This window comes from Rhipicephalus microplus, unplaced genomic scaffold (assembly GCF_043290135.1).
Source record: "Rhipicephalus microplus isolate Deutch F79 unplaced genomic scaffold, USDA_Rmic scaffold_854, whole genome shotgun sequence".
Classification (NCBI taxonomy): domain Eukaryota; kingdom Metazoa; phylum Arthropoda; class Arachnida; order Ixodida; family Ixodidae; genus Rhipicephalus; species Rhipicephalus microplus.
In genome coordinates, this window is record NW_027465407.1 from 12,552 (window position 1) to 19,004 (window position 6,453).

At 48.2% G+C, this 6,453-nt stretch overlaps 1 pseudogene; it reads right to left on the reverse strand.

Moving 5' to 3' along the window:
- Positions 1–1,964: 1,964 nt before the first annotated feature.
- On the reverse strand, positions 1,965–6,025 carry LOC142795773 (uncharacterized; annotated as a pseudogene).
- Between the last annotated feature and the right edge of the window lie 428 nt (positions 6,026–6,453).

Genomic DNA, 6,453 nt, shown 5'->3' on the forward strand with positions numbered 1-6,453 from the left:
TACTCGTGCACGCACCTGAGGGCGAGTGACTGCAGCACTCCATAGGCAAATATCATCGGCGTATATGGATAGGCACACCGACTTTGGCAGAACCTTCACCAGACCAATGAGGGCAACATTGAACAATGTGGGGCTTAAAACACCTCCTTGAGGTACTCTGCAGTAGGTCTAATGTTCAGCAGTTGTACCCTCATATGTTTGCACAAAGAAACATCTGCCAGTTATATAATCTTTTATCCAATGAAACATTCGTCCACCAATGCCCATTGCTCCGAGAGAAGTGAGGATGGCATCGTGAGCTACATTATCATATGCACCCTTCACGTCAAGAAAGAGTGCCACTGATATGCGCTTGCGACGTTTTTCTTGTTGAACAAATGTCGATAAGTCAAGCACACAATCGATGGAGGAGCGGCCCCGACGAAAGCCTGCCATGCAAGAAGAGTATTTGGTGTATCGTTCCAAGTACCACTCGAGACGAAATAGGACCATTCTTTCCATCACTATTCCGAGGCAGCTTGCGAGGGCAATAGGGCGATACGCTGTCAAGTCCATTAATGATTTTCCCGATTTCAAAAGTGGTATTAATCGACTTATTTTCCATTCTCGGGGAACACTGCCGCTGAGCCAGGAGTTGTTGAAGCATGTTAAAAGTTCTTTTCTGGCTTTTTGTCCAAGGTGTCTCAACGCACTATAAGTAATACTATCAGGACCTGGCGATGACGTGCGCTTAGAAGCGACTAAAGCACCTTCCAGTTCTTCCATGGTGAATGGAATGTTTATTTCTGGTAATCGCGTCTCAGGAACGATCACGTCGTCGATCCTCTCGTTCATAATATTCCCGGCAACTCTCGTGCAAAATTCTTCAGCTATCTCGAGTTCTGTTTTTCCATGATGGAGTGCCAAAGCTTTAAAAGGGTGCCATTGTTGCGGAGAGGAGCGAAGACCACGAACTGTTCTCCAGATATATGACAGCGGTTTATGAGGGTCCACAGATTCGCAGAATGCTTTCCAGCGTTCGCTCTCCAGCTTGTAAAATGCGTCGTTGAATCTTTTTCTGGAGCCGCCTTGCTTCCCTCAGATCGTAAATTGATCTTGTGCGTCTGTATCGTCGTTCAACACGCCTTCGTATAGCTCGTAATCTTTCCAGTTCGATGTCAAACTGTGTTATTTTAGACGCAAATGGAAAACATTTGGACGCTTGCATAGCTCCCGCTATGTATTTTCCAGGCTGCAGGCGAGGCCTTCTTGGCAAGCGTCCTCAACACGCGATGTAAACATCGACTAGTCAGTGCCAATTACAACACCGGAAGAGAAATTCTTTATGATACCATCGATCGTCACGTAGGTGGGTATGTGATCACTCCATGAGTCACAATATCGCAAAACCATTTAACTTTGTGAGAGAAGCACCGTGTACACCAATGTCAGGTCAAGGCAACTGCCATACGTGAGACCCCGCAGGTACGTGGGGGTACCATCGTTCATAATGGAAAGGTCGTAATCGGAAGCAAATGTAACAATGTTCCGGCCCCTGGCATTCATCCTAGTGCTCCCCCAAAGCATGTGAAGGGCATTGAAGTCACCGGTGATGATCCAAGGCCCATCGGTCCTCATTAGGATGTCTTTTAATCTGTCGCAGTGAAATCGCGATGACGGAGATATATATCAACCAATAAGCGTGAACGAAACTGCATTCTTCTTTACACGAAGACACACGTACTGATTGTCGTCGTTTGAACTGACTGACTGAACTGACTGAACTGACTGACTGACTGAACTGACTGACTGACTGGCTGACTGACTGACTGGCTGACTGACTGACTGGCCGCCTCTATTTTTTAGCCGCCTCTATTTGACTGACTGACTGACTGAACTGACTGACTGAACTGACTGACAGCTGTCACGCTTGTCGTTGTCGATGTAGTCGGAAAATACGAAGCATTGACCAAGTACTCAGGATGTTAGGTTGAAAAACTGTTTATTGATCAAGCTGACGCGTGCCGACGTATGTTTCTTTCATGACAAACGTATCAAAAAGGAGCACCAGGGCCATCGGGTGAATTTTCTTGTCGTATTTCTTCAGTGGAGGACACGCCCACTACTTGTAGCGCCACATGCGGTGGTTGAAGGCCTCGTCTTCTGGAAACACCTCGTTGTTTGAGAGCACAATGACGGGTGTCCTGGAAATGGTCTAGTCAGCAGTGTACTCGACAGCCACCGAGTCTACGTCACCCCCAAAAATTTTTTTGACAGTATCGAAAGTGGATGACTCACAGGTTGGCTCGTTCCATACCAGGATGTGACGGCCCACGGTGTCCTGTAGTGGAAAGCTAGTGTAGCGGTTAAAGTTGCGAATGGTACCGCGGTTAACGTAAAATGAAAGAACAGAGTCGAAAAAAAAGTTTTTGCCTGCACTCGGAGGGGACACGATTTCCATGCAATTTTTTTTCGCCTTCTCGACCAAGCTATACAAGTTGTTGACAAAGGCCGACACTTCCTCGTGGATGCCATGAAACTGAAAGTTTAAAAGTTCCATCATGGCATCAAACGACGCGGGCACATCCATGTAAAAGGTAGCGAGGTCGCCATGTGGGGCGTCAAAGAGTGGCTGCGTGTTCTTGTACATTTCAATGAAGTCGAGGGTGGAGTACGAACACATCTCATCATTGAACACTTGGATGGCTCGTTGAAGGCGCTTGTCGTCCAGGCGAATAAACTGAAATACCGGGTCTGCCAGCCACTTGGAGGTGCGCACAATGTTGCTCAACGGCGATACGGGGTTTTCGCGTAGACAGTCGTAGATGAATTCTTCCGACGCTCCTTTTGCACGTTTTCGGCACTTTGTACCCTTTCTTGCGCATACTTTGTCAGCATCTCCACCGCTCGTCTGACCTCCATGGGCGTCGTCACATGCAACTGAATGCGGAAGCTTCGGGTGCAGTATTTCCAAAACTCGGCCGGGCTCGTGTCCAGGACCTTGGAATTGCCCCAAAACTTCATTTCTAATGTCGCGACCCCAATCGCTTCCTCCCACTTTAAGGTATTCCAATAGTCGGGGCTGACTATTGAGATACTGGACGAGATTGTAGAGGTCCCATGCGCTGGCGTTTGTAGACCAAATTGTCGAGCGATTTGGTCGTCTGACGAAGCCAGCGAAAATAACACATCGGCATGTGCCGTTGCTCCAACTGCAGTCGTGTATGACGTGGACGTGTGGAAGGGTGGTTCCTCGTGTGTGGAGTGCGACGGCTGCGACTCCGTACTGGGTGGGTCCTTGTTCGAATCCTCTGACAATGTCATTACAAATTGTCTGAGCTTCTTCGTCGTCTCGAGCGGGAAACACATCGTGCACAAGCTTTCTTCGTTTTGGAATTGAGTGTAACCGCAATGCCCAGCGTGGAGTGGATTGTAAACTTTTTCCATCTCCTCTGGACCCTGTTCCTGGTTCGGGCACATTTGAATTTCATACCTCTCCCACGCCTCGATCAGGCTCCGCAAGTGTCGCCATGGTTTCATTAATGTCATAGGCACGGTTCTCGTGGCTCGAACCAATAAACTCTGTAGTTTGTCCCTGGGAATATAGATGGCGTCACCAAAAAGCACTTCCAATTGGTAATATAGCGGTACCTCGTCTTCTTGTTCATCATGCTGACGTTTACGTGGTTCTATTCAAAGAGCAAAAAAGCAACAATTCAGAGTATAGTATAATTAGGTAAAAAAAGGGTCTTACCGAAGGCGCCTTTAGTGTCCGCCTGAGGTCCTCCTGAGTGGACATCCGGTTGGCGACTGCGTTTTTTGAGCTGCAAGAGACCCCTTTATATACCTCTCGTGGTGGCACCGCGCTTGCACGAAATTCTTGCGCAACTACTAGTTAATATGCGAGACGATTATGCAAAGGCGTTGGTTTAGTTACTATGAAAAAACCCAGCCCTTGAGCAACTAGTAGTTAATATGTGCAATGCGCTTGCGAGATAATTATGCAAAGGCGTTGGTTTAGTAACTATGAAAAAACCCAGCCGTTGTGCAACTAGTAGTTAATATGCTCAAGCCCTTGTGAGACGATTATGCAAAGGTGTTGGTTTAGTTAATATTCCGTGAGTGCCCTATGCAAAGCAGGGCTGCAAGCACTACATATTTTTTCTTGTATGTCATTGTCGTTGTAGCTCCACTCAGAGAAAATATATATATATATATATTTAAACATATCCCTTCTTAGTCTTCGACGACAACGACAGCGACGCTCGAGTAATAAAAAGTCAAACGAAAAGCTTTCTTTCATCTTGTTTTTATTGTGGAAGAAAATGCAGTGAGGCCAAGGAACGCCGCTGCGCTTCCGCCACTTTTTGGAGCTCGGACTTGTGTTCGGTCACCTCGGTCTCCGTGCGAGCAAAGTTTACTGGACGCCCGTGACGTGTGAGGCTGTTGTAACTTGCTTTGATGTTTTCGTTGGTGTGACGCAAGTATGGTCCCACGCTTGACGGCAGAGTCACGCTGTCGGCTACTATGGTGTCCACGTCAGAATGAACCACCAATTCTGTATGAATTTGAAAAAAAGCGGCAATATCTTGGAAAGTTTCAGTACTGCCGGGATCGTCCTTGTTCGACTTGCTTACCGCCAACACACCAAAACTCAAACTCGGCTGAATGTTGGAATGTATCATTGGTTTTAAACCACGGGTAAAGCAAGCATTTTCCATAGGGTCTAAATATTTCACGTGGCGCGTGTGCATATCGTCGAGCCGAAGACGCATGGTGACGTTCAGATCTGGCTTTTGCTCGTACGACTCGTAGTTTGACAGGTTGCTAGTAGTGTAGGATACAACGTCAGTAGGCAGGCCTAGGTGTGTTCGAGTTAGCAACTCATTCCCCGTGTTGTAAGTAGGGCCATCTTTAGCCACGCTTCAGCGCCAAACGGATACTCATAGTTGACTATGGGTGTGCCCACGTGGCCTTTGAAGGGAAACTGGTTGACAAACTTGGTCAAGCGGGGACTAGCCTTGTCAATGTGAATAAAGTCGTAGGCAAAGTTGTGTCGCGGCACGCCCATGCACGCAGGTATGCTCTTTCGTCGTCGCCATTTCGCTCCTCGTTTCCCGGCGTGATTTGAAGACCCCAGTAGCTCTTAGCCAGATCGGCGTGGTCCTTCTCTTGAAACGGAGTGTAAGACTGCGGTTTCATCGGGTTCTTTGCCTCGCCTTTCTTAACGCGGCACATGCCTGTATCCAAGGAGTGGCTCAATCCGACGGAGCTAAGACCATAAACTAGCATGTCAGAGTTCACAGGTTGGACAACTGAAGAGCCAGTCTTCCAAGGAGTGCGTAGACCATGGGGAGTAACCTTGACAGTGCAACGCACTGCTCTTGTGTGAGATGGTAAGTTAAGGTAGGTGCCGTGAGGAATGTAAAGATACGGTCGGTCCACTGGCAAGCGTGAGAGGCTAGTTAAAACTCCTGGAAACGTTTTCTCGGTGCCACACACTAAATTCGTCTTCAGCATTGCATAGGCCCATGTGGTGAGTATTTTGCTGTCATGAAACACTGTGACCACTCCGTGGTCGCGAGGTACGCGCAAAATCTGCTGAACGAGTTTTGCGGAATTTTCCCCGTCACCTCCAATTCCTGCTCCGCCTGGACGAACGGGAGCGTCTGATTGCATCTGCGCCGACATTTTGGCGTCGCCGGTGCTTGAGTCAGGCTGGTATCGCTTTGCGTCTGCTGTATCTGATTGCCCATTATGTGCACGTTTCCGTCTATCTCCTGGCATTCCATGGAGGCTACGGCCAAAACGTATTGTTCTACAATATTCTTCGTGCCCAGACCGACCGCACCTAATGCAGAATGCCAGTTACCAGTTCGTGTAAAGTCGTTCAAGAAGAGAGCTGCAGATGCTTGGTCAGCCGCAAAGACGTCCTCGTGACTTGTGGCTCGCTCGTAGGCTTCGTCGAGCGACTTGGCTATGCCGTCGTCCTCGTCCACCAGATCTCCGTTGCGCAGTGGATACCCGGGACCCAGGTACCGGTGGCCTAGGAACAAAGGCATACTACTCAGGTTAAGAAATATACACATGGTAGCGGTAGCGACATCGACGACAGCTACAGTGTTAGCCGCCTCTATTTTTTAGCCGCCTCTATTTGACTGACTGACTGACTGACTGACTGACTGACTGGCTGACTGACTGACGGGCGGCCTCTATTTTTTAGCCGCCTCTATTTGATGTTTGACTGACTGACTGAACTGACTGACTGGCTGACTGACTGACTGGCTGACTGACTGACTGGCCGCCTCTATTTTTTTAGCCACCTCTATTTGATGTTTGACTCACTGACTGAACTGACTGACTGAACTGACTGACAACTGTCGCGCTTATCGTTGTCGATGTAGTCGGAAAATGTAGTCGATGTAGTCGTGCGAAAGATAAGTCAAGTCTGTGCGAATGTAAACAATTACTTTG